The sequence below is a fragment of the Lutra lutra genome, chromosome X (genome assembly GCF_902655055.1).
Source record: "Lutra lutra chromosome X, mLutLut1.2, whole genome shotgun sequence".
Taxonomy (NCBI): Eukaryota; Metazoa; Chordata; class Mammalia; order Carnivora; family Mustelidae; genus Lutra; species Lutra lutra.
The window spans coordinates 59,333,500-59,341,769 of record NC_062296.1 but is presented as its reverse complement, the minus strand read 5'-3'; the positions used below and the strand labels follow the sequence as shown (position 1 = coordinate 59,341,769).

The 8,270-nt window shown below is 45.5% G+C and overlaps 1 long non-coding RNA gene across 1 annotated transcript; it reads right to left on the bottom strand.

The window, feature by feature from the left end:
• Nucleotides 1-1,043: 1,043 nt before the first annotated feature.
• Nucleotides 1,044-3,427, bottom strand: LOC125092258 (uncharacterized). The gene is made up of 3 exons (XR_007124853.1): nt 3,274-3,427; nt 2,415-2,513; nt 1,044-1,230 (listed from the first exon to the last, which is right to left on the bottom strand). It is a non-coding gene; the product is annotated as an uncharacterized LOC125092258 (long non-coding RNA).
• Between the last annotated feature and the right edge of the window lie 4,843 nt (nt 3,428-8,270).

Sequence of the window (8,270 nt, the reverse complement as noted above, 5' to 3'; positions counted from 1 at the left end):
GCAAACTTACGTGCTCCTAAATGTCCTCGAACTTTCCAGAAGCCACTCCATCTCCATGGGATGTAAGAACCTTGATAGTAAGAACCTCTCAGTCCTTACTGCAGCCTATACTTTCTGAGTCAGAGCTCCCAGTGTGCTTTCTACTGGTAAGTGTCCAATTTGGCCTTTTTAAGCTTCAGGAACAGCATCTGACTTTGTTTTACACTCTCATTGGCAGGGGCTAATTAAATCCCTCTTCAGCTGTAAAGGCAGAATGTCAAAAATCACAAGATATCACCACATTCCCGCACTGTGATGAATGCATACACCCTGAGGAAAGAGAAGGCTTCATTCTCTTTAACAGCCATTTTGATGTCTGTCCCTTACACAGCCAACGTAGCTTCCTCATGAGAGCACCATTCTAAGGTGAAAATCCACAGGGATGAACCCCCCCTTCCTCTACCATTCATAACACTATGCTACCCAGCTGTTGGAAAAGGGCCTTAATATACAAAACTTCATATCTGAAAGATCCTCAAAGGCCAATTCTTTTAAATTGCGTCAAAATGAAAAACGGCCTCAATTTGATTGTCTTTGATCCCGTATGAAACCAGCTGTTAATTCAGTGAAATGGGTGAATTATGAAGGTACGTTGTATATGTTCAGCTTGGTAGGAGAAGAAAATGGACAGACAGTTTAAAAAAAAAAAAGGGGGGGGGGGAGCTAGTTTAAAAGAAGCAGCTTAACGCATTGGTATTCTGCCTGAGAATGGTATGCCAAGTCAAGTGAGACGTACTTTTTGTGAAAAGCAGATGCGGTTACGTTGGCTCAACAGGGTTACCTGTTAAAAGTGTCCCAAATACAATTATTCCCCAAAATGGGCAGTTTTATACAGTTTCGGGAAGTGTTTTTCAAAGCAAGTATCAAGCAACAATGGGTTAAATGCAAAGCCACATGGTCACAACAGACAAACAATGCTTCTCTTAGCAGAGTAAAAAGTAATGCAGGATTTTATTTAAATACATTGACTAGAATAGAATAAGCCGTTTTCTCCTTGGGAATACCTCAAAATAGGTTTCACTTCATAAAAGTCTATATAAATGGCAAGATACTGGAATGCAATAATTATAAAGCCGGCTAGGTGTATTAATTGTTCTACATACCTGTGGTTTTTCTGATTCCTGTACTAGCTTATCTTTATTTTTCAGAAAGCACTTCGGGAAGCTCCCGTTTTGGCTTCCACACTGCCACCTGTAGACATAAAAGAGAAATAAGCCTTATGTATTATTCATCAACCACGCATCTTTCCTAGGGAACTAACAGGGACAATTGAGGAAAAAGTGGCAAAATATTTGCTCCAAGAGATAAAAGAGTACCTTCTCCTCTGTGGAAAATTTGTAAGGAGTCCCTCTCCCCCAGTGATTTGATATATTACTCAGAAATCGAAACATGCGTTAAGCCTCAGATCAACACCACTCTCTCCGATCAGTTCATTAAAGAAAGAGATGGGAGTCACAGAACTCACCACATGCCAACCTACAACCATTTCAAGATCTGCCATTTCAAATCAGAAGACAACTTAACCACTTTGTTAACTGGGTAATTAAGAATTCTGTAAATTACCACAAAGAGGGAGAGAGATTCAGGCAAAGGGTACTCTCTCCAACGGTCGTGAAATGTCTCTTTAAGATAATAAAATAACAAAAATAGTAATAAAATAATAATTCTAAGATGAACTAGTCCTTTTTCCATTCTAAAGAGCAGTTAGGGGTTATTTTCATCATAATGCCCTACACCCGTTTTGAATGTGAATGTAGAGTGCTGAAAGGTCCTTCCGACACCCCACAGATTTTAATCCAGGTAGGTCTTTTTTTCTTTAAAAAAAAAAAAAAAATCCACGAACAACTATCAGTTAATCAAAGCCGCCACGAGATGAGAGGGATATGTGTGTGCGCGCGCGTGTGTAAAGAGTCAGACACAGATACAGATTCTAGAGTTAACTGAAAATAAGATAAAACCAGAGTGGTTTTTTTTGTGTGTATGTGAGTGAGAGAACAGAGAGACAAAGATTCTAGAGTTAATTGAGAATTACAGACCAAACCGGGGTGTGTGTGAGTGTGTGTGCGCATGTGAGAGAGATACAGATTCTAGAGTTAATTGAGAATAACACACCGCGCCGCGCAGATCTTTACCTCCTCTGAGTCCCACAGTCCACCGAGAACAAGTGCTCCAGCTCCAGCACCTTAAGCCAAAGTCGCAAGCACCACCCCCACCCCCACTCCCACCCCCCCAGCCCCACCCCCACCCACTAGGCGAGCTAGCGCCAGGAGCCACCCAGCCAGCATGCCCGCCGAACCCGCAAACCCAGCGGGTTGGTTTTTTGTTGTTGTTGTTGTTGTTGTTTTTAGCCCCACCAGAGATCCGTGCTCACTTACCCGCAATTTACTTTAACGCCCCGAAAACCTGGCTTGGCTTAAAGAACTGCAGCCAATCCAAGAAAATCAAGTCTCCTTGAGCCACTCTCCTCCTTCTCCCTAGGACGGACATTCACACACACTCACACTCCCTTCCTTCCCGACCCCGAACACGCGCTGGGCCATCCCAAGAGACTCTTGTGGGGGGCCGCCGGCGACCAATCCTGTTCCCATGTGCCTCCACCAAACCCTCATCCAAACGTGCACAAGGCGCCAAGTGCATGTGCACCGTCCGCCTTCGGAGATAAGTTCGGCAGACCCCATCCCACCCTCTCTCCCCCCTCCCCCAACCCCACTCCGGCCCTGAAAGCGCGAGCGAACGCGCGGGCTCAAGCACCGGCCCGGCAGACAATACTCCAGCAACTCCTGCCTTCCCCGCACACGCCCCGGCTGGTCCTGCCACCGCTCTCCCGTTTCCCCAGGTTTCTACAGTCCCGAGGGCCCCCGAGCAGGGGGCCTCCGCATGGTTCCTGGGTGTAGACTGGGAAGAGGAGCGACCTGCACGCACCACCGAAATTGGGGGGGGGGGGGGCGGTCGCAGTCCTCCGAAGCCACTCCAGGGCTAGGCTCTCGAGGAGGGGGTGGGGGTGGGGACTGGGAGACCCGCGGGGCAGAATCTCCAGGGAGGCGGCTTCTCCGCACCTCTTCCCCACCCAGCACAGCGTGCGCGCACAGGCGGGCACACCAAGGGGCCGTGCACCTTCCCGCTGCCCCCGGACCTCCCCGGTCCTCGTCCCCAAGCTTGGTGGCCTGGACGCCAGGGCGTCCGGCCCGCGGCGGCCCTGGAGGGGAACAGAGCGCTGCGCGCGGGGGTGCCCACCTGCGCGCAGGATAGCCGATGCGGCCGGTGCGCCGCCCGCTGCGCTGTGTCCGCTGCAGGAGAAGGTGTAGGCGACCTGAGCCCCGGTCTCCCCCAGCGTCTCTTCGCAGCCCAGCCGTACGGTCCTAGCTGCCTTTCCTCCCTGACGGTGAGCCTCCCACCTAGCCCGCAGGTTCTGCCACCGTCCCTCTGCCCGCCAGAGCCTGAGCTGTCCTCCCCGCCCCTTTCCCGCCGCCCCGCGCAGCGCCGCGCTCCGCCCCCCGCCCGCCCATCCCCGCCCGGGCCCAGCCGGGGGCTGCGGGCCCTGGGCCTCGTGTCGGATCTCCCCAGACCCGGCGGAGGGGGGATGGAGGGGTGCCGCCTAGACCCCGCGCTCCCGACCCTCTCCCTTCTTCCGCGCCAGCCGCGGCCACCCGCACTCACCCGGCGGTCAAGGGTGTGGGCACCGCGCGCTCTGCCCGCGCTCTTCCGGCGTCTCCACTCGCCGCAAGGCACCGTCCACCGCCCGAAGGGTGCCTCGTTTCTTGCGGGGAAGGGGGTTGGTGAAGCGGGGTGGAGTGAGCAAAAGAGAGAAGGCAAAGAAATTAGCATGTCAACTGCCAAGGGATACAAGTTGCTGCCTGTGCCTTGTTTCTGTTACATTGAATACCTGAATGTGCTGCTTTCCTTGTTAAGACCACAGCAATATTCAGAGGAGGCATGAATATAAGATTTCCAAGCTAATTGGTCGTAGGGGCTTTTTAAAATTTAATGATGCAGAAGACAACAGATTCACTCTTTTCAAAAAGTTACTTAATATATATGGCCACATTTCTAATTTTAAGTAATAGCAAAATATAAATAACAGAACAGCTGTGTTTTACAGAAACAGATCCAGTTTGTATGTGTTATTTAAGCCCTCTGTAATTATATTAATTGGGTTCGTTTTAAAGTGTATTTTAGGTATTTCTTAAGAAAATTAGCTCAGAATTTAGGGATTAGGAATCCATAATTTTTAATTTGGCGTTCTGCCATTATTCTAAAATGTCAATTTCATGGAAGTTATTAAATATGGTTATGTAGAAAAATGGATCCTTTTTCTCCCAAGTTGGCAACGTTCTTAGATTTGGCAAAGGGCGGATTTTTTTTTAAAACGAAGAAATAATAAAATCCTCATACATTTTCTAGGGATGGGATATCTGGTTTAACTGCTTTTTCTTTAGTATTTTTCTCTTTGAGGCAAAGTTCCTTTCTGTTTCCTCTTACATTTCTTTTCTTCAAAAATTTTCCCCCTAAATATAAATAAAGCTATAGATTCCATGATTTTTTTTTTTAGATTCCATGATTTTTGAGGCTTTTTTTCCTGAAGGGATAGAAAAGTGAATAATAATCGATTATCAAAATCAACTCCAGGCTCATGATACTAAATTTCACACTGATTAACCCTGTTTTTCAACTCTGCGTTTAGTAATTTAACCTAACACTTGAGAACCAAGAGTTTTCTTTTTAAGTCTCATCCCTATAAGAATGAAATGTACATTCTTTAATTAACATTTTGAACCAAAATTAAATTGACTAATGAAGACCATATTCGTAATGCATTTGTTGCTGGGTAAATGAGGACAACGTGGATGATAAACAGCATTCTGAAGAAGAGGCTCTGAAGCAAAGAAAACAGTCTTTAGAAAAACTGATGATCCCCTTTTCAAGGCAAGGATAACAAATACCAGTAATTATGCAAAGAATGACTGCTGCCTCTCTTCTCTCTGCTTTGGTTTTGTGGCTGGGCCTGCATTTATCTCTTTTGATCATCATAATAAAAGTAAAGTAATTCAGCATTCCGGTGACGTTGCTTAGTAAATTAGCAATTTGAAAATGCTTTTATTACCTAATTAATCCAAGTAAATGCCTCCGATAAATCCGATTTTACTCTTATATCTTGTGTGTGTGTGTGTGTGTGTGTGTGTGTGTGTGTGCGCGCGCGCGTGTGTGCGTGCCTGCGGAGAAACACTTTGTGAGAAATAAAAACAGCTAAGGCTAGCTCAAGAAAATTGCCAGCCAGACTCTTTTGGTGCATGTGTGTTGCAATAGAGTTGATATTACGTGACCTTCGGGTCTTAAATTATATCTCAGATATTGGTTATGAATTGCTCATCGGCTGCTTCTTTAATGAGTTCCAGTGCATTTGCTCTGCCTCGCTTATTCCCCAGAAGCATATTTTACTTCTTTGTGTCTGCCTTATTGAATCTACCTTTGCCTAAACTATTTTCACTGAACTTCCACCAAAGAAGCAGATCCTAATCCATAGCTCACTTGACAACCATCTTTGTCCTTCAAGTTAAGTGTCCCTTGAGGTCTTTGGTAAAAATCCAGCATGATTAACCATCCAAAATTGGAAAGAGTACTTCGTCAAGCATGCTTCTGACTAAGAGATAACAATCAGATTTCTCAAAACCAGGAGGGTGTGTCCCATTTGAATAAAAAGAAGAAACAAAACTGGCAAATCCGTTTTGTTCAGGTCAAAACTAAGCCCACAAAATCACAATTGAGATCCTTTCTAAGCCTGAATTGTGCTAAGAGAGATATAAAAAGCACAATCCAAATAACTTCATCTGTATTTTCTTTCACCAGTACAAATCCCTTTGCTCCACTGACCAAATACCATTACATTTCACATTTCCCTTTTGGGTCCCGTGCTACTGAGAATTTTTCACTAATCTTTAAATAAGAGTGGAACCAGACACTCCTGCAGCCTCCAAGGGATCCTGTATCACCTTCCATTTGTTTTCCCAAAAGTTTTTTTTTTGAAACGTCCATGACATTGATAAGGGCAGATCTGAACATCCCACGTAGACCCATGGAGAGGAAGTTCCGATAACTGGTCCAAATTCAAAACAGTGAGCTTGAAACAAAACACGAGTTTGTTGTAACAGCTTAATCCTATCGGCATGTCCCATTCTGATTCTCATCCCGGCACAGAGTTCTGTAACACACCAGCTTACCCCTCTTGAGCAATTTTCTCCTGGTAATTGTTTTTTTTTTTAAAGATTTATTTATTTATTTGACAGACAGAAATCACAAGGAGGCAGAGAGGCAGGCAGAGAGAGAGGAGGAAGCAGGCTCCCCGTTGAGCAGAGAGCCCGATGCGGGGCTCGATCCCAGGACCCTGGGATCATGACCCGAGCCGAAGGCAGAGGCTTTAACCCACTGAGCCACCCAGGCGCCCCATCTCCTGATAATTGTTTTAACAAATTTTCATTCATTTACTCTTTGGGCTATGTTACAACTCACAGTGAGCCCGAACATATTAGGCATAGTTTTCTGTCCTTTCTTTCTGTGATAACTGAGGATTGGAGATCATTTATGGGGGAAGGGGAGATGATAGGACAGCTCTTCTGCCAGAGTCTCCTCTTCTGGCTCAAAGAAAAGCATGAACTGAGTTTCTTCACTTTGGTTGATTGGGATTAGAGAGCAACATCATTGATTTGGACTTGCAGAATGCCAGACTGTAATTGGTCTCCTGGTGCTAGGAAACTACGTCACCGGTTATCACACAAGACAATGATAGAGACAATAGTACCCATATAATGCGCAGATGGAAATGTTGATGCTCTAAGCGAAGTTACTTAAAATGTGTGTGAGAGAGTAGGTGTGTATATGTATAATTCGAAGCTAAGTATAAACCTGAATACTTACAATAGATCCTTCAGTTATGAAACTCTTGGTAAGCTCTCTTATGGTTTTTGGGTATGTGATAAACGAAGGAGTACTTTAGTATTTACCTTACTCACAGGAAAGTACCCCTTTTTTTTATTCTATTAGTTTATTTTAAGTAATCTCTACACCCAACTTGGGGCTCAAACTCATGACCCCAAGATCAGGTTCTTCCCACTGAGCCAGCCAGGTGCCCCAGACAGTACCTTTTTCTGATCCAGAGCTTCCCATAAATTTCAGAGCACCAAATATTTAACCATATCATTCCGTGATGGATGGATGGATGGAAGGAGGGATGGAAAGAAGGAAGGGAGGGAGGAAGGGAGGGGGAGTTAAGCCAATATGATAGATCTGGTGAATACATGTATGACTCATTAGCACAGCTGATAAGCACATCAGGTTAGTCAGATCATGATTTCCTCCCCCAGGACCATTTTGTTTTGGTCTGTTTCATGGCTGCCCATCAAAACCTAATTCCTCCACATAGACAAACATTGTTGGTCACTAGATGTTGTGCGTGGAATTGTGTCCCCAAAAAAGATATGTTGAAGTCTTAACCCATGATACCTATGAATGTGACCTTATTTGAAAATAGGGTCTTGGGGCGCCTGGGCGGCTCAGTGGGTTAAGCCTCTGCCTTTGGCTCAGGTCATGATCTCAGGGTCCTGGGATGGAGTTCCAAATCGGGCTCTCTACTCAGCAGGGAGCCTGCTTCCCCCCCTCTCTCTGCCTGCCTCTCTGCCTCCTTGTGATCTCTCTCTCTGTCAAATAAATAAATAAAATCTTTAAAAAAAAAAAGAAAGAAAGAAAGAAAGAAAATAGGGTCTTTACAGATGTATTTAAGATGTAAGTTGAGATGAGGTCATACTGAAGTTGGGTGGCCCCTTAATCCTATATGACTAGTGTTTTTGCTGGAAGAGAAGAGACACACGGAGAGGGAAATCAACCTTGTGAAGATGAAGACAGAGATCGGACAGAGTTAGTCTGTCACAAGCCAAACAACACCTGGGCCTACTCAAAATGGAAAGAGACGAGAAAGGATCTTTCCTCTGAGGCCCTGCCAGTGCTTTGATTTTGTACTTCTAGCCCTCAGGACTGCGAAACAATAAATTTCGGTTCTTTCAGCCATCCTGTGTGTGGTACTCTGTTTTTGCAGCCCTGGGAAACCAACATACCAGGGAATCATCAACTCCTGGGGATGCCAGCCCATAATCTCTCATATCCAGCGCAGAGTAAATGTTTAATTGTAGAATGTTTAAGAATGATAGGCGGAGTCATCTCTGTACATGAAGGACAACAGCTGG